The sequence below is a fragment of the Psammomys obesus genome, unplaced genomic scaffold (genome assembly GCF_907164565.1).
Source record: "Psammomys obesus unplaced genomic scaffold, mPsaObe1.curated_primary_1811, whole genome shotgun sequence".
Classification (NCBI taxonomy): domain Eukaryota; kingdom Metazoa; phylum Chordata; class Mammalia; order Rodentia; family Muridae; genus Psammomys; species Psammomys obesus.
In genome coordinates, this window is record NW_026591872.1 from 5946467 (window position 1) to 5973241 (window position 26775).

At 36.8% G+C, this 26775-nt stretch overlaps 1 protein-coding gene across 1 annotated transcript in view; it reads right to left on the reverse strand.

The window, feature by feature from the left end:
• Positions 1-26775, reverse strand: part of Tenm1 (teneurin transmembrane protein 1) — a 1167432-nt gene that overhangs the window by 725568 nt on the left and 415089 nt on the right. The gene's annotated exons all lie outside the window — the stretch shown is intronic.

Here is a 26775-nt window from a genome sequence, read left to right on the forward strand (position 1 = left end):
AGCTTATAGCTACAATTTTTTGGTTGCACAAAATATAATGAAATAATTGAATACAATAAGTATGAAGCATAGCAAGATGTCCTCTAAAGCAATTTCTTTTCTAGAACGAATACATGTGATCTATACAGCACACCTTCACTTAAAATAGGAAAATTATTTTTCTAGTGTGTCATGTATATTAAAAATAATCTAATAAAAATATAAAAACTGAAAAAATAATTACATTCCAATAATTATTCAAATATGTTCAACTCTAAAATTATGAGTAACTAATATTATTTATCACTGTCCTCAAATGAGATTAAGGCATACTTTTGGCCAACTGTTTTATTTTGTTTTAATGCTGGAAGATGGTTGTATTAAAGCTTAAAAGATAAATTCCAGAGTGGGCAAGCTACAACACCGAACAGTTGCCTGGAGGAGGAGAGTTGCCTGGAGAAGGGAGAAAAAGCCATGTACTTTGAGTTAAGCTTGCAAGGATAGCTGTAAAAGCAGGGAAGGGAGTTTAGAAAAACAGAAGAGAAACCCATAGTGTTAGCATAAGCAGAACAGAGATAGAAAGAAAGAAAAGAGGTAAGCCTTTTGGATAATTCTGAGAGGAGAGCAGACTTAGGAAGCTGGATGGCTGAAGTTTTGGACAAGATTCTGGGGTTGGGTGTGAGGAGGAAGCAAATATCTTAATGAAGGGATAATAATTTTTCTTTAACTGAACAAGGAAACAACAACAATAAAACTTGCAACATAAGTCTTGCACCATGACAGTACTTCATGGATTCGATCCCCCCCCTTTTTTTTTCCAAAATTTAAACAGCTAAAAGCTTAGTAACCATGTCATTTAATAGTTTACAAAATAAAATCCATGATGATGATGGCATTTACCATTAGTCTACATTAAAGAGCAAATAGTTCTCTGTTTGTTTGTTTTTGCTATAATACCCTAGGTTAACATAATTTCTTCTAGATGCCAGTGAAGCCCCAGCAATCTATTGCATGAATATCTAACATTTTGTCTTAAAGTCAATTTATATTCAATTATGGCAAAATACCAAATAGGGGGAAACATGCTTTAACAATGTCTAGTGAGTTAATGAAAAATGACCATATGCTAAGACATAACATTTGAACTGTCCATGTAATACTTAGATAAGGTAATCCTGGATTGTAGAACATCATATAGGATTTTCTCAGACTGACATAAGAGATAGGGTATGTCAATTAGCCCGGAAAAGGCTTAACTGACTGAATCTAATCAATACAACCCAAACTCAAACATGAATTCAATTTTTTTTTAGAAGCACACTTTATTCTAATGCTAGTTTGCCACTTTCCTGGTATAATAAAACACATTGGACTTTATATTTTCTTTATTTATAGTTTATTGATTTATTGATTTTACTACAATTTATTCACTTTGTATCCCAGATGTAGCACCATCCCTTATCCCCTCCCAATCCTGCCCTCCAACCCTCTTCTCCTCCCCTGTCCCTCCCCCAGTCTACTGATAGGGGAGGTCCTTCTCCCCTTCCAGCTGACCCTAGCCATCAGGTCTCATCAGGACTGTCTGCATTATATTGCACTCTGGCTTGGTAACACTGCTTCCCCATCAAGAGGAGGTGATCAAAGAGTCAGCCACTGAGTTCATGTCAGAAACAGTCCTTGTTCCCATTACTAGGGAACTCACATGGAGACTGAACTGCCATGGGCTACATCTGTGCAGGGATTCTAGGGTATCTCCATGCATGGGTCTTGGTTAGAGTATCAGTCTCACAAAAGACCCCTGGGCCCAGATTCCTTGGTTCTGCTATTCTCTTTGTGGAACTTCTCTCCCCTTCCCTCCCCTATCCTTCTTTCATAGGATTCCTTGCATTCTGCCAAAAGTATGGCTGAGTCTCAGGATCTGCTTCGATACCCTGCTGGGTAGAGTCTTTCAGAGGCTCTCTGTGTTGGTTCTTATCCTTTCCCTGTTTTCTCTCTCTTCCAATGTTTTTCCTGTTTGCTTTTCTGAATGAGGACTGATCATCTTACCCAGGGTCTTCCTTCTTCCTGAGCTTCTTTAGGTGTACAGATTTTACTATATTTATCCTATATTGTATGTCTAATATCCACTTATAAGAGAGTACCATGTGTGTCTTTCTCTTTCTGAGATACCTTACTCAGGTTGATGGTACTGGCATAGAAACAGAATAATGGATCCAAGGAATCAAAGACCCAGAAGTAAATCCACATACTCACAGATACTTGATTTTTGACAAAGAAACCAAAACCATACAATGGAAAAAAAAAAAAAAGCATCTTCAACAAATGGTGCTGGTCTAACTGGATGCCTACATGTAGAAAAATACAAATAGATCCATACTAATCACCTGGCACAAGTCTAAGTGGATCAAAGACCTCAAAATAAAACCAGACTAAACATGTTAGAAAAAAGGTGGGGAAGAGCCTTGAACTCATTGGCACAGAAGACAACTTCCTTAACAGACCATTGACAGCACAGGCTCAAAGATCAACAATAAATAAATGGGACCTCATTAAACTGAAAAACTTCTATAAAGCAAAGGACAACAGTCTGCAGAACAAAACGACAGCCTACAGACTGGGAAAGAATCTTCACCAACCCTACATCAGAGAAAGGGTTAATATCCAGAATGTATAAAGAACCCCTGCTAAGATGTAGCCTATGGCAGCTCAGTCTCCAAATGGTTACCATAGCAAGGGGAACAGGGTCTGTCTCTGACATGAACTCAGGGCTGGCTTTTTTATCACCTCCCCCTGAAGAGGGAACAGCCTTGCCAGACTACATAGGACAACAATGCAGACAGTGATAGGATGAGGACTGATAGGCTATGGTCAGATGGAAGGGGAGGAGGACCTCCCCTATGAGTGGACTTGGAGAAGGGCATGGGAGGAAATGAGGAAGGGAGGGTAGGATTGCAAGGGAATGAGGGAGGAGACTACAGCTCAAAATACAAAGTAAATAAACTGTAATTAATATTTAAAAAAGGAAAATAAAAGAACTCAAGAAGTTAAAAAGCAACACATCAAGTAATCCAATTAAAAACCTGGGTACAGATCTAAACAGAATTCTCAATAGAGGAATATCGAATGGAAGAGAAACAGTTAAAGAAAAGCTCAATGTCCTTCGTCATCAGGGAAATACAAATCAAAACCACCCTGAAATTTCACTTTAAACCTATCATAATGGCTAAGATAAAAATCTCAAGTGACAACACTTGCTGGAGAGGATGTGAAGAAAGAGGAACCTTCCTCCATTGCTGGTGCAAATGTAAACTTGTACAACCACTTTGGAAATCAATCCTAGTAAGGCTACTCCCCCCTCAGGGGGAGGTGTTCAAAGAGCAGGCCAATCAGATTATGTCAGAGGCAGTCCCTCTTCCCATTACTATGTAATCCACTTGGACACTGAACTGTCATGTGCTACATCTCTGCAGGGGTTCTAGGTTATCGCCATGCCTGGTACTTGGTTGGAGTATGAGTCTCTGGAAAGTTCCCTGTGTTCAAATTTTCTGGTTCTGTTGCTCTCCTTGTGTGGTTCCTGTCCTCTCCAGCTCTTACTATTTCCCACTTCTTACATAAGATTTCATGCACTCTGCCCAACAGTTGGCCAAAGTCTCAGCATCTGCTTTGATAGTCTGCAGGGCAGAGGTTTTTGGAGGTCCTCTGTGGCAGGTTCCTAGGTTGTTTCCTGTTTTCTTCTTCTTCTGATGTCCAACCTCCTTGCCTTTCAGGATGGGGATTGAGCATTTTAGTCAGGGTCCTCTCTCTTGCTTAGTTTCTTTAGATGTACAATTTTTAGTAGGTTTATCCTATGTTATATGTCTATATGAGTGAGTATATACCGTGTGTGTCTTTCTGCTTCTGGGACAGCTCACTCAGAAATGATAGTTTAACAATAGGTATGATTTCACTTATGAAAAACAAACTCTTATTAAATCATGCGTTTTGTGATAGGTTAAAAAAACAAAGTCCATTGTACTTAATATAACTCTTAGAAACTTTGGAATATTTTTGCTAATTTCACCATGATTCTTTATTGGATACTACAATGTTGGTGTTGCTACAATGACTTGTTCATAAACATATCAGCGTACATCTGTAAGAAAAGAATGCTAAGTAGTCTTTAAACACAATTCCTTTTCTTCCCCTGGAATACTAGTGCTTAATGGTATCTGTCTAAAAATCACTTGGAAGTACTGTTAAAACATAGGTTGCTATACCTAACCCTCACATCTAACCTAACCCCTGGTTTAATACAACTGTTATGCTGTTGGACTACACAGTTTGTATTTAAAAGAACTTTAAGGTAAGGCCTATAGTTTTGATAGGAGATGTAATTTGAAAACTTCTGCTCTAGAGATATCTCTGAATTCAATAGGCAAAGGAGAGCAGTGAAGTTACAACCTTAAACATGGCATTACCACAGATTTCAACATGCCTGCTTGCATGCTAGAGACAAGAAAGAAAATATTTACTATGAATGACTATAAAGTACTTATATTGATATTTTCATAGATGCAGGGAACTAATTAGTAAACTTACCTCCCAAAATTTTGGCTTAGTTTTAGTTGCACTCAGGTGATAGCACAAGAGATGTGATTTTGCAAAGATTTTTAATATAAGCATCTGAGTCATGGCATTTATTGAAAATGGATGAGCAAATAAAAATAAACAAATGACCATTTGCCAGTTTAGATTAATGAAACACTGGGATAAGGTTTTTTCAAGGAGGCACTGAAAGATGAAGGCAGACTCCATTTTTGTTAAAGAGATTTCTTTTCCAACTCAAAAGGAAATTTGAGCATTGATTTGTTCCCTTCAAAGTAAATGTCATTTAATACCAAGTATTGCACAATATAAACAATTTCTTTTCAATTAGAATTATATGTCATTTTGAAAACAAAGACTAAATCATAAATAGTCTAATTAAGCCAGTTAGACTTATGTATCATTCAACAACATATAGTCAGAAAGATCCAAGCAAGCTATGAGTTGTTCTTTTATGCAGTGTTAAAGGAGAGAAAGCTGAATGTGAAAGTTTAGAAAAAGAGATAAATCAATATTTTACTTATCACATAAGTTATATTCATCTAACAGCCTTACTTTACTTTCTTAAAGTCAATGCTATCATTACAAAATATTTTCTTAAATACACAAAAGTCTGCTTTCTGCTTAAAATCCCTTTAAGATGCATTATTTAACAAGCACATCAATGAACCCTTTACTGGTCGTTTACAGCCTTGCGCATATAACCTTGTGACCTAAAATGCTACATATTCCCTAGAGGAAATAAATTTCAATTTGGTTTATTATAGATCTGTTCTTACCAAAAATCTATCCACAAGAGAAATTAAATATACACTTTTAGAACACCTAAGGTTTAAGTGGCTAGACATGAGAAACTACATTCCAAGAATAAAATAGTATACATATGTTCAAGTAAGTGTATCTGCAGTCTCATTAATATATATCTGATTTTTAGTGTAAGAAAAATGTTTTATGGTATTTTAAGAGACTACATAGGAGATATTAGAAGAGAAAAAAGGAATTTTTAAAATGGATAATAGGTTTGAGGTTACATTTTATAATAAAGGATATGAAAGTGATCAATAAATGAATAAAAAGATGCTTAACACAATTATCAGGAGAATACAAAAAGTACAGTGTTACACAAACATATGGCTTCATATGAATTACAAACAAACAAACAGCAGAAATCTCTTACTGTGTTTGTCAGTGTTCAGTTACTGTGAAGAGACACCCTGACTAAGATACTCTTATGGAAGAAAGCTTTTCACTGTGGGATTTCTTTCAGTTTCAGATCTTCCATTATCATCATGGCAGGGAACATGGTGGCAGTCAGGTATGGTCTTGGAGAAAAGTAGCTAAGAGATACATCTTGATCCATAAGGAGAAAGATATATATATATATATATATATATATATATATATATATATATATATAGAGAGAGAGAGAGAGAGAGAGAGAGAGAGAGAGAGAAACTATGCCCACTGAAACAATTTCTCCAACAAGACCACACTTACTCAACTAGGCCATGCCTCCTAACCTTTAAAATTTTCTTGCAAACAGTTCTACTTTCTGGTGACTAAGTGTTCAAATATATGAACCTATGAGGGCCATTCATACTCAAATAACAGTACTTACCAAGTGTTAATAAAGGTAGAGAATAACTACAAGACTTACACACTGATGGCAAAAAATAAAATGTTAGGCCACATTGGAAAATAGTCTAGTGGTTTCCTAAAAGATTAGATTTGTACTTACCAGAAGAGCAGGTATGCTCCTGGACACTAGTCACAGAAAAATTAAAACTGTGTCTGCCCCCAAAATTTTGTATATATCTGTTTAATGGTGCTTCATTTATAATAGATAAGAAGTAGAATTGAGTTCTTTATATATTTTGGATATTAACCCTCTGTCCGATCTTTTGTTAAGATCTTTTCCCAGTCTGTAGGCTGGTTTTTTTGTTTATTTTGTTTTGATGACAGTGTTCTTTGCTTTACAGAAGCTTTTCAGTTTCATAAGGTCCCATTTATTAATTGTTTATCTTAGAGCCTGAACTATTGGTGTTCTGTTCATGAAATTGTCTCCTGTGCCAATGAGTTCAAGGTTCTTCCCCACTTTTTCTTCTACAGATTTAGTGTGCCTGGGACTATGTTGGGGTTTTAGATCCACTTTGTCTTTAGTTTAGCAGGGGGTAAAAACACGGATCTATTTACATTTTTCAAGAAATTAAACTCCAACAAACCAAATAATTTAATTTAAAAATGGAGTACAGAACTAAACAGAGAATTCTCAACAGAGGAATGGCAGGGAAACATTTTTTTAAACTTAAAAAAGGAAAAATATTAAGTGTTTTCCAGTTGTTTGTATTTCATCTTTTGACAACTTACTCTTTTTTATTTTTTTATTAATTACACTTTATTCACTTTGTATCCCCTCATAAGCCCCTCCCTCCTCCCCTCCCGATTGCACCCTCCCTCCCCCTTCTTCACGCTTGACCCTCCCCAAGTCCACTGATAGGGGAGGTCCTCCTCTCCTTCCTTCTGATCTTAGTCTATGAGATCTCATCAGGAGTGGCTGCATTGTCATCTTCTGTGGCCTGATAAGGCTGCTCCCGCCTCAGGGGGAGGTGATCAAAGAACAGGCCAATCAGATTATGTCAGAGGCAGGCCCTCTTCACAGGGAAACATTTAAAGAAAGGCTCAACATCCTTAGTCATCAGGGAAATTAAAATGACATGAGATTTCTTCAGAATGGCTAAGCTCAAAAACTCTAGTGAGAGTACTTGCTGGCAAGGATGTGGATAAAGGGAACACACTCCAACATTGTTGATCGGAGTGCAAACTTACACAACCACTTTGAAAATCTGGCACTTTCTGAGAATAAAGGGAATGGTTATACTTCAAGATATATCATTCCTAGGCACATACTGGAATGATTTGCCATCATACAACAAAGTCACTTACTCAGTTATGTTCATAGCAGCTTTATTCTTAATAGCCAGAGTCTGGAAACGACCTAGATATCCCTCAAACAAAGAATGGATACAGAAATTGTGGTATATCTACATAATGGAATACTACTCAGCTATTAAAAACAAGGAAATCATGAAACTTGCAGACACATGAATGGAACTAAAAAAGATCATCACGAGTGAGGTAATCAAGAACCAGAGAGACATGCATGGTGTATACTCACTTATAAGCAGATATTAGCCATATAATACAGGGTAACCATACTATAATTCACCGACCTAAAGAAGCTAAATAACGAGGTCCGTAGGGAGGATATTTAGTTTTCATTCAGAAGGGCAAGTAGAATAGACACATAAAGAATTTGAAGAAAAGGAACAGGATGGATGCCTACCATAGATGTCCTCTGAAAGACTCCACCTAACAGGAGATTGAAGTAGATGCTAAGATGCACAGCCAAACTTTGGGCAGAGCACAGTGTGTCTTAGGAAATAGTGGGGGAATAGAAGAACCAGGAGAGGACAGGAACTCCATAAGAAGACCAACAAAGCCAACAAATTTGGGCCCAGGGGAAACTTCAGATGCTGATACACCAAAAGAGGTCCATGCATGGAGAGGATCTACACCCCCTGCTCAGATGTAGCTGATAGACAGCTCAGTCACCATGTGGGTTTCCTACTAAGGAGAGGAGGTACTGTCTCTGACATGAACTCTGTTGCCTGCCCTTTGATCACTTTCCCCTGGTGATGTGACCTTGCCTGGCCACAAAGGAAGAGGATGCAGGCTGTCCTATTGACTTGGTAAGCTGGGGCCAGATGGAAGGGGACGGGGCTCCACCTTTCTGAGGAATAGCTGAGGGGGACTAAAAGAAAGAGGGAGGGAGGGAGGGTAAAACTGTGAGGAGACAAGGGAGGGGATACAATTGGGATGTAAAGTGAATAAATTATAAGAAATAAATTTAAATTAAAAAATAAGGTAGAAATGATGCCACTGTCTCTAAAGAGGTAACTGAATAAACCAACCGTAATGTATCTACATAGTAATATATTAGTTACTCCTAATAAAGGAAGGGATTTTGATGTACAACAACAGTATTAACATTCTGAATAATCACACCACATAAAAGAAAACAGAAAATACATCTACATCTTGTTTTTCCAATTACTAAGTGTCTAAAACTGTAAATGAATGTTCAATGATTTTTTTTCTCTTACTGTGATAAACACCATGACCCAAAACAACTTCAGGAGGAAAGGTTTTATCTCATATTATACTTCCAGGTCATATTCCATCATCCATGGAAGGCAGGGCAAGAATTCAAAATAGGACCTGGCAGTTCTGAGTACTATTGCCCTGTAATATAGATTCAAATCAGGGATGTTGATACTGTCTGAAGTTCTTTATTGTACAGAATTTTTTGACTATTCTGGGTCTTTTATTTTTCCATATGAAGTTAATGGTCTCTCTTTCCAGGTCTGTGAACAATTGTGTTGGAATTTTGATGGGAATTTCACTGAATCTGTAGATGGCTTTTGGAAGGATGGCCATTTTTACTATATTAATCCTATGGAACCACAAGCATGGGGGATCTTTCCATTTTTCAAAGTCTTCTTCAATTTCTTTCTTCAAAGACTTGAAGTTCTTAGGAACTGTGGGTGAGTATGCAGCTTGCTGGTTCACTTATTCTCAGGATTGTGATTAGATAGCTTCCTTACACATTTTAAGCTTATGTGCCTAGGGATGGTGGTTCCCACAGTGAGCTATGCCCTCCCACATCATTAAAAATCAGTATAATTCCCCATAGGCAGGGCCACAGACCAATATGATCTTGGTAATCTCTTGAGATTCCCTCTTCTCAAATGGCTCTTGGTTGTTTCAAACTGATAATTAAATATTAAACAGGACAGCTAACAATTTCATTAATACCAATGGGTACTTTGGGGTGTTTTATTGTACTTCCACTAATCTTCTATGTAGTTTTTTTTGATGGGATTATATATCAAAAGTCAAGACACTAAAGGAGTTTTAAGTCAATCCATCTTTACAGATAGAGCCAAGATCCTGCTCCTTTCCCGTCAGTTGAATAAATTACATGGGACATGAACAGAAATATTTTTTACTTATATCTAAACCAAGAGGCAGTCAAGGTTAATGGATGTATGATATTTTAGTAATCCTCTAAGGCTCAATATTTTCATAGGGATATTAAACAGAACTTAAATTTAGATAGAAAGTAGGCCGAAACTCGTTATTATTTAGCTTTTCACAGTTATATGAGAATCCAGTTAGTTGGGGGTCATTAGATTTGCTTGAAACATTCTGACACATTAGGTCACCCTAGGCTACTTGTATTAGTGAAAAGAAATAAATTATTTAAGTATTGAGGTGCTTCATAAAATGAGGTTCTATATGTTCTGTATGAAAGCAGATGTTGATTTCTAGGTAACAAGTCTAGATATGCCATTTATCAAAATCAGAACAGGCCAGTAAGATTACCTATATCACCATTTTTTTAGAAGTACTATTTCTAGGCTTTTGAAAGGCACAATAATTTATTATATTTAAAATTCTACCCATTGACATTCCAGGAATCTTCAAAGCAGCATGATCTAGAAAAATATTGAGAGGTCAAGGAGCATGATTCTTTTAGCTATGACTTGGAATTTTGGGGGACTTAACATGTAAAGAGTAGAGTCTATTTACAAAATAATGGATTGTGATTAAATTATATATTTTTAAATTTTTGTGTCATGACAACACTGATTAATTATATAGAAATGAAAGTTATTAATTACTTATATATCTTAAAATATAAGTCACTTGAGCGAATTCAGATTCTTTAATTGTAAACAAATGTCTAAAGGATAACTTGTTCTAAGCATCTGTAGTTATAATCTGAGACTCTTAGGACAAAATGTGAATGGTCAATAATCAAACAGAAAAAGTTTTGTGATGAATAGGCACATATAGAAGCTAAATAAGTTCTTCTGTTATCATTAGAAATCTCAGTTCATTAAGAGTATTGATGCAGCATGGGCAATTACTGAAAATTACACAATTATTAATAGATTTTAGTAATATTAATATTTAAAATATTAAATTAAAAAGCAACTGTGTAAATGCTTATTCAGTGAACATAAAATTAACAATTTATAATCATGCTTTCACAATCAAGTCTCTATTATAATGAATTCACACAACTGAAAAAATATTATTGACCACTTAATCCATTACTGGTTCTACAGAATGTGCAATGGTTTAGTATAGTCTCCAGTAAGAAATACAAAGACTGTAATTAGCAATCTTCAATACGAGACAAATAATCACCACTACTAGAAACCATTTTATGTTTCAGTTTTGGGGGCTTTTAAAAGAAAATGATAGCACATTTTCAAACAAATCATTTCGTGTGAGGGTGCTCTTACACAGCTACACAGCTTCCTTGAACAGCCACTCAGTTTCCACTCAAAAACAAAAACAAAACAAAACAAAAAAACAAGCAGCCTTCTAAAGGTTTTCCTAGTCTTAAAGGATTAGTCCAAATTTTTTTTATTTTTTAATTTTTTATTAATTACACTTTATTCATTTTGTATCCCCCCATAAGCCCCTCCCTCCGCCCCTCCCCATCCCACCCTCCCTCCCCTTTCTGCATGCATGCCACTCCCCAAGTCCACTGATAGGGGAGGTTCTCCTCTTCTTTCTGATCTTAGTCTATCAGTTCTCATCAAAAGTGGCTGCATTGTCCTCTACTGTGGCTGGTAAGGCTGCTCCCCCTTCAGGGGGAAGTGATCAACGAGCAGGCCAATCAGATTATGTCAGAGGCAGTCCCTCTTCCCATTACTATGTAACCCACTTGGACACTGAACTGCCATGGGCTACACCTGTGCAGGGGTTCCAGGTCATCTCCACGAATAGTCCTTGGTTGGAGTATGATTTTCTGGGAAGTTCCCTGTGTTCAAATTATCTTGTTCTGTTGCTCTCCTTGTGGAGTTCCTGTCCCCTCCAGCTCTTACTATTTCCCACTTCTTACATAAAATTCCATTCACTCTGCCCATCAGTTGGCCATCAGGCTCAGCATCTGCTTTGACAGTCTATACTGCAGAAGCTTTCAGAGGCCCTCTGTGGCAGGTTTCAAGGTTGTTTCCTGTTTTCTTCTGGCTTTCAGAGGCCCTCTGGATTAGTCCAATTTTTAATTTCCTTTTCTCTTTATGAAAAACCTTTATCAATTGTTTGCTGCTACACAAGGCAGTGAGGAGAGTGAGTTTGCAAAACTATGTCATGTCCTTTGCAAAGTTCCACAGAGATTATTTTTAAGGGCCCTAGTGATAGCAAAGTAATAAAGTCATGTCTTCCAAACCTGACCTTTAGTTTCACGCTGAGGGCTCATCAGCCTTTTCTGGGGTTATAAGAGTGAGAGGAGGAGTTCCCTGAATGTGTAGGATTGTAGGTTGTGGTTATCAGAGAACATAACTAAAACAACCAACTGTCCTGAAGCCTAATCTTCTCTTTGCATTTCCAAGTGCTCATTATGCCTTATTTTATTTCCAAGAGCTCTTTGTGTGTTTGTTACACTGAAAAGGATACTAGCAAATCCAAGCAGGGTTTAAGCCCAGATGTAAATATTTATTATTTGAAACAAAGTGCTATTACCTATCTGGCAACATCCCAGAATGTAGTTAAAAATGATTAGGCTGATGCCAAATAGAATATTCTCAGAAGTACAGTGAATTACTAAACTGTAAAATAAGAGCCTATATCAAAGAAGTCCAGGAAATAATTGCACAAAATCGAAAGGAAGATTGATGAAATAGGGATCTGGAGAAAATCTGAACAAACTGATCACACTTAGACATAGACCAAAGCAGTCATCATTGTAAAGAGAGGAACATATTTGATGTGGGACTTTTTCCTCAAGTAATTTTTGCCTTAGAGATCCTCTTTTTAGACTGTATTCATACAAGAGAACTTGCATAGCAGCTAATGTAACAGTTCCTGAGAGAGTGAAAAAGAGGAATGGTTGCTGTACAGCCTTTGTGACAAGAGCCTGGAAAAGAAATCAAGAACAATGATAGTGGGATGTCCTAGACTACAGCAGAAATTTGATCAATGAGAACATAAACAACATTTCAACATTTTGAACAAGACAGGGGCTTCCTGGTTTAAATGAGAAATTTTCAGGGCTACTGAACACTTCAAATATGTGTTGTTCAATGGCCCTAAAAATTTCTCATTTCTTACCTGTGTTGGTCCAATTTTCTGGCTATTCATAACACTTTGGGTCCTGCATACTTATTGTTCACTGTGATCTTCCATGTATAGTTGTGTATGTATTTCCATTATGCTCACTAACCATGTAAAGCTTTTTTCTCAGTGTGTTCTGTTTGTGTGTGTGTCTGAAAATTTAAACCACCTTAATCTACTGTACAATTCCATGTAGAGGAGTGACACTGTTAAAGATATTTGTAAGTGCTTCACATACATACTCATAAAGACAAACAATATGAATTCTGAAACATTCCACAGCTCTCTGATAGTATTTATTTTGTGATGAATGACTAAGATGTCAAGATAGGACCAGAGTCGATGCCCACAAAGAGCTACTGAATAAATTATATTCCATTCTATTGCGTGAGTGATTCTTACTAACACTTTTTCAAAGACACTATTTTTCTTTGCCTCTCTGGTGTTGAACATATAATACGAAGCACCTAAGATACTGCTCTTTGATCTCTAATCTGATGCACATACACAATCTGTCTCAAAATCCTCACAAAGTTTTCCCTAAGTTTTTTCCATCTCAGTAATTTTACTTTTCATGATAACACCTAGAACCTTACTATGTATTCTTATACTTTGCTGTTTAATTTTCTCATTATTTATACCATATATATTGTGTCTTGAATTTGACTGTTAGCTCCTATACAGTATAGTGTATTCTAAATTCTTGACATCTTTGAATATTAAAATCTGTATGCTGTTGTGTCATGCAGAAAGAGAAAGAAAGAGAGATAAATAGACAGACATAGAGATTGTACATGTTAGGAACTCATAGTACAATAAGAGCCCTGTGAATTAGGATTAGTTCAATAAATGCAAAATTGAGACTGAAAAGAGGTTACTTGCAAAAGTCCAGATGTCTAAACATAAAACATGTAGTTAAGGAAATAGAATATCTCTCAGCTCTTATAACTAGGATTCATAGACAAATCTACATATGTATATTTCCTTGCTTTATTTCATTTTTTTTGTAAACTGTAACACTGATAGGCAGAGTAAACACAGACTCAGAGTTTATCTTTCCAGTTTTTGCTCAAAGAATAAATGATTAATTTAAAATTTATCTTTGTATATCATGGCATTTTCTCTTAGTGTGAATATTTAGAACTACAGCCAGGCTTTATGGGCAAGGATTGAGTATTAATATTTCAAACATAAAAATAGTAACTATATAAGCTTATGGACATTTTAATTTGCTTACCTATAGCAATGATTTCACTATGAATATAAATAGCAAGACAAGTATATCAAGTCCTCCTCATGTGTATTCTTATTCTTATTCTTTTTTAAAATTTATTCACTTTGTGTCCCAGTTGTAGCTCTGTCCATCATTTCCTTCTGGTCCCACCATCCTTCCCTATTCCTCTCCTATCCATCTCTCCTAGTCCATTGATAGAGGAAGTCCTCCTCCCCTACTGTATGACCTTAACCTATCAGGTCCCACCAGGATTGTCTGGATCCTCTTCCTCTGTGGGCTGGCTAGCTTGCTCCACCAGGGAGAAGTGATCAAGGAGCAGGAAGAGTTCATGTCAGAGACTGTCTCTACTCCCCTTACTAGGAAACCTCATTGGAGACTGAGCTATCTATGGTCTACATGTAGGCAGGGAGTCTAGGTTCTTTCTATGCATGGTCTTTGCTTGATGCATCACTCTCTGCAGTCCCCCCGGGGCCCAGCATATTTTTGGCTTTGTTGAATTCCTTGTGAGGCAGGCTCCTGTCCACTCCAGATCTTTCTATATATTCCTTCTTCCATAAGATTCCCTGTGCTCTGTCCAAAGTTTGGCTGTGAGTTTCTGCATCTGCTTTGATCCTCTGCTGGGTGGAGTCTTTTAGAGGGCATCTGCTGTAGGTTCACTTCCTGTCCCTTCTCCTCTACTATTTCCTGTATTTATCTTGTTTTCCCTTCTCAATGAAAATTAACCATCTTCCCTAAGGTCCTCCTTTGTTGTTTAGCTTCTTTAGGTCTATAGAGTCATGTGTATTCTTAAATATATGTAATAAGCAGAAAAAGATAAATGTGAACTGTTGTGTGATCTATACAGAACTATATAAATTAATATAACTTCATTTCACATCTCAGAAAATTCTATTCAACAAATTATTCCATATCAAGAATTTAAAATAAATATAAAAGAATTTTTAAAAGGGTTAATATCATGAAGATATTCACAATTCATACGGTACGGTTTTGCTTAACAAGATGCTTATTAACTCAATCAGAAAAATTTTTGTTTTACTAAATTAGCTGACTATCCAAAAAGTGACACTGCAAATTTGGCAAGAAGGAAAGGACAGCAGTACTATCTATGGATTCAGGGGAATAAACAATTTTTAACAATACTAGAATAATGTAAAGTAATACTTCTAGATAATCTGGTGGAAATAGTCTTTCAAAGGAATAACACTTGTCATAATGAGTTATGAAATGACTTTTTAGGAAAATTCTTCAGAAATATACCCTAGAGTATAGGACTGAAAGGATTTACTGAAACTAGTTAAAAGTCCTTAACAACTTTTGGGCTTTTAAAAACAGAAACTCTTTTTTCTCTTTCATTAGTCTGTGTTGTGGGACATACAATACATGAATAACCATGACAGTGGGTATATAAAGCACTCTATTAAGTGGTTCTGATGTTACAACTCTAAAAGTGGATAAAAGTTGAGTAAAAACTATTTGGACACGCATCAGGAACATTTGAACTTCCTTCAATGTAAAATATTCAATTATTACTAAGATTTCAACTTTCTACCAGCAATAGTTAACGGAGAGTATGTTCTATGTTTGCTCCAGTAGTTGCTTAAATAACTTGGTAATAGTGTATATGGCCTAGTAAAACTGGTTACGTTTTAAAGAGACACTTTATCTATACGTCAAAGACTACTAAACCAATGGACATAAAAATTGGAATTACACATTCAACACAATTCCCCCAAAATTACCAACACAATTCTTTACATAACTTGAAAGAAAAATTCTCAAATACATATGGAATAACAAGAAATCCAGAATCACCAAAACAATCCTGTGCAATAAAATATCTACTGGAAATATCTCCATCCCTGATCTCAAATTCTGCTATAGAGCAACAGTAATAAAAACTGCAATGTACTGTCATAGAAACAGAATGTTGGATCAATAGAATCCAATAGAAGACACAGAAATAAACCAACACATGTATGGACAAAAGATTTTTGAAAAAAGATGCCAAAAACATACAATGGAAAAAAGATAGAATCTTCAACAAATGGTACTGGTCTACCTGGATGTCTACATGTAGAAAAATGAAAATAGATCTATTCTTATCACACTGCACAAAACTAAAATCCAAGTAGATTAAAGACCCCAATGAACAAACTTAAACCTGTTAGAAGAAAAAGTAAGGAAGAGCCTTGAACTCATTGGCACAGGAGACAACTTCCTGAACAGAACACCATCAGCACAGTCTCTAAGAGCAACAATCAATAAATGGGACCTCATGAAACTAAAAAGCTTCTGTAAAGCAAAGGACACTGTAGTCAGAACACAATGATGCCTACAGATTTGGAAAGGATCTTCACCAACCCTCTATCTGACAGAGGGTTAATATCCAGAATATATACAGAACTCAGAAGTTAAACAGCAACAAATCAAGTAATCCAATTAAAAAATGGGGTACAGAGCTAAACAGGGAATTCTCAATAGAGGAATATCGACTGGCAGAGAAACATTTAAAGAAATGCTCAACATTCTTAGTCATCAGGGAAATGCAAATCAAAACAACCTTGAGAATTCATTCTAAAATCGGTACACATAAGGAAGCTAATCAAGAAGGAGGACCCTGGGTAAGATGCTCAATCTTCATTCAGAAAGGCAAACAAGATGGACATTCGAAGCAGGAGAAAACAGGGCATAGGACAGTAGCCTATCAAAGAGGGCCTCTGAAAGACTCTGCTGAACAGGGTATCAATACATATGCTTAGACTCACAGCCAAACTTTGGGAAAAGTGCAAGGAATCTTATGAAAGAAGGGGGAGATAGAAAGACCTGGAGGGAACAGGAGCTCTACAAGGAGAGCAACAGAACCAAAATGTCTGGACACAGGGGTCTTTTCTGAGACTGATATTCCAAACAAGAACCATGCATGGCGATAACTTAGAACCCCTGCACAGAAGTAACACATGGCAGCTCAGTGTCTAAGAGGGTTCCCCAATATTAGGAACAGGGACCATATCTAACATGAACTCATCGGCAGGCTCTTTGATTACCTATACCTGAGGGGGGGGAGCAGCCTTTCCAGTCCACAGAGGAAGACAAAGAAGCCAGTCCTGGTGAGACCTGATAGACTAGGGTCAGATGGAAGGGGAGGAGGACCTTCCCTATCAGTAGACTGGGGGAGGGGCATAGGAGAAGAAGAAGGAGGGAGGGTGAGACTGGGAGGGGGTGAGGGAGGGTCCTACAGCTGGAATACAAAGTGAATAGACTGTAATTAATAGAAACAAAATAAAAATTTTTAAAAACTTGGAATTTCTCAGAAAATCTAATACCCTGAGAAGAAAAGCCAAAATGGAAACTTTTCTCTCTAGGGAAGAGCTTTACAAGTAGTGGATTAATGATATAAGAAAATACACCTTGACCTAGACTGTTTTAAATATACCAAGCCCTCATTATATACTTTAACCTCACTATTGGATACAGATAAATGACTTCAGTGAGTCATTGGATGACTTTGTCCCTATTTCCTATGATGCCACATTGACAAAATCTCATTTTCTGTCTTTTTCCTAATTAATTTGGCTGTTCTAATTGGCTTATAGGGGATAGGTAGGCAATCATAGCCTCTTGGTGAACAGATTATGACCCTCAGTTGGGTAGCAACAACTGTTTCCATTTTCGTCTTGTTACTATGCTTACTTTAGTAGGTTAAGGGCACTTTTTGTTTTAGACCAAGGTATACCTTCATATCTTATAGTTTACTTCTGAAATAATAGAATGTTCTACCTATCAGTATTTACTAGAAAAAAAATGAAATTACATACTAATATAATGATGCATAATTCAATGCTTGTTTCAGGCTTGTTTAGGAGAGGTGAAAGTTGGAAAGAACTCATTGGCCATCAAAAGGAGACCAAATTCAAACTATATAAATTCATATAGTTGAATAGTACTGATATATTAAAAGGGAAGAAAATTTCTTTATACATACAATAGCAAATAATGTTAGGTATTCATAAATATTAAATAATTATCCTGAGTTAAAGAAGCCAAACAAAGGCTGATGTGGTGCATGACTAGAATTAGCACACTATATATGTGCAAGCAACAGGATCTTAAGTGTGATGCCAACTTAAGTTACAAAACAAGACCATTAACTGTCATAGCTAACATTGTTTGGCAACCTGAAGTAATTTAGAATGACCCAAGATGTTCCAGGCACAAGAGAGGGATTATTAAGATTAGGATAGGATCTGAGCATGCCTGTGAGGTATTTACCTCTATCAGGTTAATGGAAATAAAAACCTTCCATAATGGAAGGTTACATCATTTTCCTGGCCTGTATCTTGTTCTGAATGAGGTGGAAGAAACCCACTAACGGAGAGCATCCATCTACCTCTACTTTTTTGATGTTGTTGTATTTGTTTGTTTTTCAACTTTCTTTGTTTCTTAAATTTAATTTTTATTCTTTATATTAATTACAGTTTATTCACTTTGTATATCCCTCCCTCATTCTCACTGAATCCCACCCTCCTTCCCTCATCTCTTCCCATGCCCCTCCCTAAGTCCACTGAGAGGGGAGTTCCTCTCCATATGACACTAGCCTATCAGGTCTCATCAGGATTGGCTGCACTATCCTCCTCTATAGCCTGATAATTTTGCTGCCCAACAGGGGGTAGTGATCAAAGAGCCAGCCACTGTGATCATGTAAGAGATAGTCCCTGTTCCCTTTACTAGAGAACTCACTTGGAGACTGAGCTCCCATGAGCTACATCTATGCAGGGGTTCGACCTTATCCCCATACGTGGTCCTTGGTTGGAGTATCAGCCTCAGAAAAGACCCCTGGGCCCAGATTTCTTGGTTATGTTGCTCTCCTTATGGAGGTCCTGTCCCCTTAGGGTCTTTGTCTAATATCCACTTATAAGTGAGTAGATACCATGTGTGTCTTTCTGCTTCTGGGATATACTCAGGATGACCTTTTGTAGATCCCACCATTTGCCTGCACATTTCATGATTTCCTTGTTTTTAAATGCTGAGAAATATTCCATTGTGTAAATGTACCACAATTTCTGTATCCATTCCTCAGTTAAGGGGCATATGGGTTGTTTCCAGGTTCTGGCTATTTTGAATAAAGTTGCTACGAACATGGTTGTACAAATGTCCTTGTTGTGTACTCGAGCATATTTTGGATATTTGTGTAGGACTGCTATTTTGAGGAAGCAATCTTCCTGATTGTCTGAGAAAGAACCAAATCTATTTTGAAAGTGGTTGTACAAGTTTACATTCCCACCAGCAATGGAGGAGGGTTTCCCATTCTCTACATCCTTTCCAGCATGTATTGTTACTTGAGTTTTTGATATTAGCCAATCTGATGAGTGTCAGGTGAAATCTCAGGGTCGTTTTGATTTTCATTTCCCCGATGACTAAGGACATTTACCATTTCTTTAAGTGTTTCTCTGCCATTTGTTATGGCTCTATAGAGAATTTTCTGGTTAACGCTATAGCCCATTTTTTAACTGGATTACTTGATTTGTTGGTTTTTAACTTCTTGAGTTTTTTTTTTCATTTTTTTAATTTTATTTTTTCTTATCAATTACATTTTATTAACTGTATCCCAGCCGTGTCCCGCTCCCTCAATCCCTCAAAATCCCACCCTCTCTCCCTCATCTCCACCATGCCCCTTTCCAAGTCCACTGATAGGGGGGGGACCTCCTCCCCATTCATCCGATCCTGTTTTATTAGGTATCTTCAGGACTGGCTGCAAAGCCCTCCTCTGTGGCCTAACAGGACTGATCCTCCCTTGGCGGGGTGGGAAGGTCAAAGAGCCAGTCATTGAGTTCCTGTTAGAAATAGTCCTTGTTCCCCTCACTATGGGAAACCAATTAGTTACTGAGCTACCACAGGCTACAGATGCTGTCTTTTCCATTGTATGGTTTGGGCTTCTTTGTCAAAAATAAGTATTCATAGGTGTGTGGGTTTATTTCTGGGTCTTCTATTCGGTTCCATTGATCCACTATTCTTTTTCTATGCCCATGCCATGCAGTTTTTATTACTATTGCTCTGTAGTACAGCTTAAGATGAGGGATGGAGATACCTCCAGATGATCTGTTGTACAGGATTGTTTTGACAATTCTGAGTTTTCTTGTTTTTTCATATGAATTTGAGAATTGTTTTTTCAGGATCTGTAAGAACTGTGTTGGTATTTTGAGGCAATTATATTGAATCTGTAGATTGCTTTTGGCAGGAAGGCCATTTTCACTATGTTAATCCTACCAATCCATGAGCATGGGAGTTCTTTCCATCTTCTGAAACCTTCTTCAATTTCTTTCTTCAGAAAGTTGAAATTTTTTTTTCAAACATGTCTTTCATTTGCTTGGTTAGAGTCACCTCAAGGTACTTTATGTTATTAGTGGCTATTGTGAAGGTTGTGGTTTTCCTAATTTCTTTCTCAGCCCTTTTGTCTTTTTTATAGAGGAAGGTTACTGATTTGTTTGAGTTAATTTTGTATCCAACCACTTTGCTGAAGGCATTTCTCAACTGCAGGAGTTCTCTGGTAGAATTTTTTTGGGTCACTGATGTATACTATCATACGATCTGTGAATAGTGATACCTCGACTTATTCCTTTCAGATTTGTATCCCCTTGATCTCCTTTAGTTGTCTTATTGCTCTACCTAGGACTTCAAGTACTATGTGGAATAGATATGAAGAGAGTGGGCAGCCTTGCCTTGTCCCTGAGTTCAGCGGGATTGATTTAAGTTTCTCTCAGTTTAGTTTGATATTGGCTATAGGCTTGCTGTATATTGCCTTTTCTATGTTTAGGTATGTGCCTTGTATCTCTGATCTCTCCAAGACTTTAAACATGAATAGGTGTTGGATTTTCTTAAATGCTCTTTTGGCATCTAAGAAGATGATCACATGGTTTTTCTCCTTCAGTTTTTTTTTTTTCATATGATGTATTACATTAATGGATTTCTGTATATTGGATCATCCCTGCTTGCCTGGGATGAAACCTAATTGGTTATGGTAAATGATATCTTTTATGTGTTCTTGGAGTCCGTGTGCAAGTATTTTATTGAGTATTTTTGAATCAATGTTGAAAAAAAAGACAGGTCTGAAATTCTCTTTTTTTTTTTTGGTTGGGTCTTTGTGTGGTTTAGGTATCATGGTGACTGTGGCTTCAGAGAACGAGTTTGGTAATGTTTCTTCTGTTTCTATTTTGTGGAATAGTTTGAAGAGAATTCTAGTTAGCACTTATTTAAACGTCTGGTAGAATTCTGTGCTGAAACCATCTGGCCATGGGCTTTTTTTGGAAGGGAGACTTTTGCTGACTGCTTCTATTTCCTTGGGGAAGATAGGACTATTCAATTTATTTACCTTATCATGATTTAATTTTGGTAGAAGGAATCTGTGAAGAATATTGTCCTTTTCATTTAGGTTTTCAAATCTATGGCATATAGTCTTTTGTAGTAGTTCTAATGATATTTTTTGGAATTCCCCAGTGTCTGTTTTTATGTCCCTCTTTTCGTTTCTGCTTTTGCTGATTTAGATAGTTTCTCTCTGCCTTTTACTTAGTTTAGCTAAGGGTTTGTCTATCTTGTTGATTTTCTCAAAGAACCAGCTCTTGGTCTCATTGATTCTTTATTTTGTTTTCTTTGTTTCTAAATCATTGGAGTGTGTGTCATGTAGATGCAATGAGTATAGTTTGTGTTCGTTGACTGCTCCCATTCATTGGGCCTGCCATAGAGTATGGCTGTTGTACAAAGTATCACACCATTGAAATAAACTGACTTTCCTCTCCCAGTAAGCATCAAGCACCAATAGTTCCTCAGCAATATATGGGAATCCATGCTAACCTCTCACATTATAGGTTTGGATTTTGTCTGTGTGCTATCTGTGCAGATATTCATGCTGCCACAATTTATGTGAGTTCATATCTTTTTTGTTGTGTCTAGGAAACTCTTTTCTCCTTGTTGTAATTCATTATGTCTGGCTTGTACAACTTTTTTTTCCATCTTCCATGAAGTTCCTTGAACTTTTGCTGGAGGAATGTGATAAGTATGTCACAATCTGTACTTAACACTCCAAATCTCTTTTTTTCTACATTTTGACTCATTTTGAGTCTCTGTATTATATACCCTCAGCTGTAAGAGGTTTCTTGATTCAGAGATGCACCCCAGTAGGTCACTAGGAGTAGTTTTAATGTTATGTCTATTTAGGAGAATAGCAGTAGCCGGATTCCCATAGGGCCAACAAAGTAGTAGTAGTTTTCCCTAAAGATAATGACCTGTCTAGTCATTATTCATAATGACTAAAGAATCCTATTACCCATAATAGGGTTCTTGCCCCTATTAAAAGTGTCAGGTATGGGCTATCTCATGTAATGGGCCTTAGATAAATCAAAAAGTGACCAGTTACTCTCATATCATTTATGCTGCAATTGCCCCAGTGAGTATATCTTCTCAAGATATAACTTATAGCTCACAGGGTATGGAATAAAATTTGGTGTGACTATCTAAGCCCACTATGATGGTTCCATAATGGTTTCAGGATTAGGTAATAGCCAAATTCACTAAGTTTCACATTTATATGTGTATAATTTATTATAGGCTAATTATACTTTAACAAAATTATTTGGAAAACACAAGGGGATTGTAAAAAATATTTTCTACTTACTTAAAAGTTATAGTAAAATACTGGGAGCTACACACAAAGTATCAAAATTTATAGGACAGGATAATCAATTTGGTTTCATAAAAACTGCCTTGAATGAGAGAAATGACAGATTTTTTATAAAGTGTCATTTGCTTTCACTTACTCCAGTGGAATCAGGACAGCTTAAATATTGTATGCTGAAATTTTAGATTAATGTTACAATGACTAACAAATTCAGTTTGATCCTATTTATGACAGATAGGATTTATAGACCCTCTGTGATAAAGTACCACATAGATTCAATATCAGTGACTCCATCCACTTTAACGTGCTAGGTGCTTTTGTTTTATTTTGTAGAGATTTCTCAAACAATCCCTGTTTTTCACTATGGTTATATGCAAAACTCTTTCAAAAAAAGAATAAAAGAGAGGTTAAAACAACCTTGAAAATATACCTTTCCACAATGAGGGGTTAGTGATGTTACTAACTTTTGTTTGAGACAAGGTCTCAGTGCGTACTTCTGGCTGTCCTGGAACTCACTATGTAGACCAGGCTGGCCTCAAACTCAGAGTTCTACCTACCTCTGCCTCCAAAGTGCAGGAATTAAAAGTGTGTAACACTATGCCAGGCTTAGTAATGTTTCCCTTTATTAGTAATTTCTGCAAGTTTTTAAATTATATACTTGTACATATATGTATTAAATGGCAGAAAACGTAAACATAAGTCTATAGAATAATTTAGTTATTGCACTACTTAATATTTAAAAAGGGGAAATAATACATAGACTATTGTCATAGCATTTAAACATTCGTAATCAAGGTTAATGTTTTAAGAGTATTGTAGATAAGAACAAAAATGTTTTTGATAGTCATTCTTTACATTATATGTTTGCTAATAAAATATGTATTTACAAAGAAAGGTCAAAATTAGCTGTGAAAATGAGAAAATAATTTACCTTGGCTACAAAAAATTCATGAGTAAATGAATAAACACAAAGTTTTACATCTAATCAAGTGGTGTAATATCTCTCAGTTAAGTACAGATTCTATAGTCCTTGACTATAGTAATTGAAAGTCAAGCTACAATAAAACACACAGTGTCACATATTAGGCTAAGAAGAAAATAAATACAAGTATGTATTCAGGATCTCCAAGCACCAGGCCTTGAAACATATGTTATTGCATTTAATCCTCACAGTATGCTCTCTGAGAAAAGTTATTATTATTATTCCTGTTTTCCAAAGAAAGTAACTGAGGCTCAAAAAGAAATGACATGAATTGCCTAAGGCTGCATGGATAATGCTAAATGACAAAGCTAACTCTGAACAATTTTAACATGGAGTACTAATCACCTCACAGAGCATATAGCTTTAAGGAGCCTATTCCAATTCACAGTGAAGTTCTTTTTTTTTTTTTTTTTTTTTTTTTTTTTTGTGCAGTGTGCATGTGTCTGAGGTGAGAAAGTCCTGCCTCTTGCTTCCCAGGTTTCATTCAGTTGGCTACTGTTTCCATCTGGATTTTCACAGCCAGTTGTCAAAATACTTTGAGGGATATGGCAGCCAGAAGACAATAGGCATTTGCTCCATCACTGAAAGCCTGAAAAGAAACCCTTAAATTCGATATATTTCAGCTCTTTGTTTTTGTTTGTTTGTTTGTGTTTTGAAAGTTTAAGGTATTTTTATACCTCCTCATGGAATATTATTCCACTTTGTACTAATTCTTACTGGTTCCCTTCACTATCATCATGTCACTTTGACTCAGTGAAAACAGCAGTGATATTTTAGAGCATATTTTCTGCTTCTAGACAACACAAACAACATCTGTGTCTGCAGGCGAACAAATAAAGAAAAATGTTGGCCTCTGCTGTGTTTTAGCTGCCTACCACAAAGCACCTAGGAGAGTTTTGGAATTATTGAAGAACATTAGCAACTATGTGAGGAATATTAGTCACTGGGAATTCTGTGCTGGGGAACAGGGATAACTTTAGCACAATATTGCCCAGCCATAGGAGATAACCAGATCAAAATTTGGGAGCAATTTTGTTTACAGGGTAGCGTTATAATCACAGACTAAATAGACGGGCCCTAAATTTGTGATCTGTTTCATGAGTTTAACAAGTATCCCAGCATTCAGAAAAAAATATTTGCCTGGAAAATATTCTTAACTTCTCAATTGTGTGCTAAGAAACATTTTTATTTACTCTAAATTTATCAAAAAGGTATAAAATTGGATAAAGCTATATCTCTCTTTAGCTCATATACTAACCTTCATGCTAACAAAACAGATCTTCTAAAACCTCTCATTGCTAGAAATCAAATACACACAGCAACAATAACATAATGCTTTGCAATGAGAAATATAGAGAAGGACTCCAAGATGGTGGTGTCCTGTGCAGGAGGTCTGAAACTCCAAAACTGGTGAGTAAATAGGCAGCTGAATACAGAGCATGGACTTTGAGGTTTCCCTGGATAGAGGGGACGACTTATGAGCTGGGACAGATTGGACCTAGGCTCCCAGTGGACATCTCTGGGATCTGAGGGAGGCAAACTATCAACTCCCTGTATTTCCTGCTACACTTTTTCTAGCTCCTGAGGCAGCAGCCATTGCAGCGGGGGGGGGGGGGAGTGCATAATCCCAGGTATGGGGTGCCACCTCATTCTAAAGGCCAAACAGGGAACCCAAATCTGAGAGTAGAAAACTGTGGGCTCCCTGAGTTTACCGTATACACCTGCTAGTGAGTTCATGGGCCCTCTGCACTTTCTATGCTAACGAGTGCTTCTGCAAGAGAGTGCATACAGAGCCTCAGATTGATAAGGTCTCTCTACTCTAGCAGCCAGACATCAGATTCCCACCCAAATTCCTTTCTGGATATAGGAATCTCTGGAATAGTGTTCTCAACATTGAAGCCCTTCTTCTGTGGGTCTCCCAGTGGAGTCAAGTGAAACAGTTCCTGGAACTAAGATGGCACAGCTCAGGCAGATCTGAGCTCAAGGAGAACAATACTGAGACAGGCGTGTGGGCCACTAAGCCATTCAGGACACATGCTTACATGCACTGTGCTTGCAAACTGTGTCTGTACCACAACCTGCCCTTTCTCTTCTCCTTCTCACTTTGTCCTTCCAGGCAAGCATACCTCCATGCACACTCTTGCATTTGCACACTTCTACCTGCGAATTTCTCCCTTAGCTGCATCTGAAACATCAACACCCACTGTCAAACCAGTGGACCTTTCTCATCTTCCTGCAGAATACTCCAGACTCCAGAGAAAGATGAACCCAGTCTGCAGTACAGGCTCCAGGAACAAACAGCAAAGGTTACTGGTCATCCCCTGGCTATATCAGGCCTAAGAACATATACAACAAAAATCAGGACATCATGGCTTCATCAGCAACCCCCCAAATCAAAGGATATTTTCTTTCATCAGAAACACAGGAACAGGATCTCAAATCTATTCTTATCCAGTTATGAGAGGCAACAAAGAAGAAACAAAAGAAGCTCTCAAAGAATTACAGGCAAATATAGCCAAACAAAGACAGGCATATGTAGAGGCGCAAGTAGTGGCATATAGAGAGGAAATGAACAACAACAACAACAAAAATAGAGGCCATCATGAAAAGACAGGAATCCATATTCAAACAGATGAAAGAAATGGTGTAAGATCTGAAAACGGAATTAGAATAAAAAAAGAAAACACAACAGAGAAAAGACTGGAGCTAGAAAACTTAGAGAAGAGATCAGGAGCCAAAAGGCAAGCATCACCAACAGAGTACAAGAGATAAAAGAGAGAATCTCAGGAGTTGAAGACATAATTACAGAAATTGATACACCTCTCAAAGAAAAAAATAAAATAAAATTGGAAAAGTCCTGAACACAAAATATCTAAGAAATCAAGAAGTCCATGAAAAGACAAAATCTAAGAATAATAAGAATAGATGAAAAAGAAGATTCTGGTCTCCAAGTCCAGAAAATATTTTCAAAAAAATCATAGATGTAAATTTTCCTAACTTAAAGAAAGAGTTGTCCTTAAACATAAAAGAGGCTTACAGAACATGAAATAGACTAGACCAGAAAAGAAACTCCTCTCATCAAATAATAGTTAAAACACCAAATCTACAGAAAAAAGAAAAAATATTAAAAGCAGC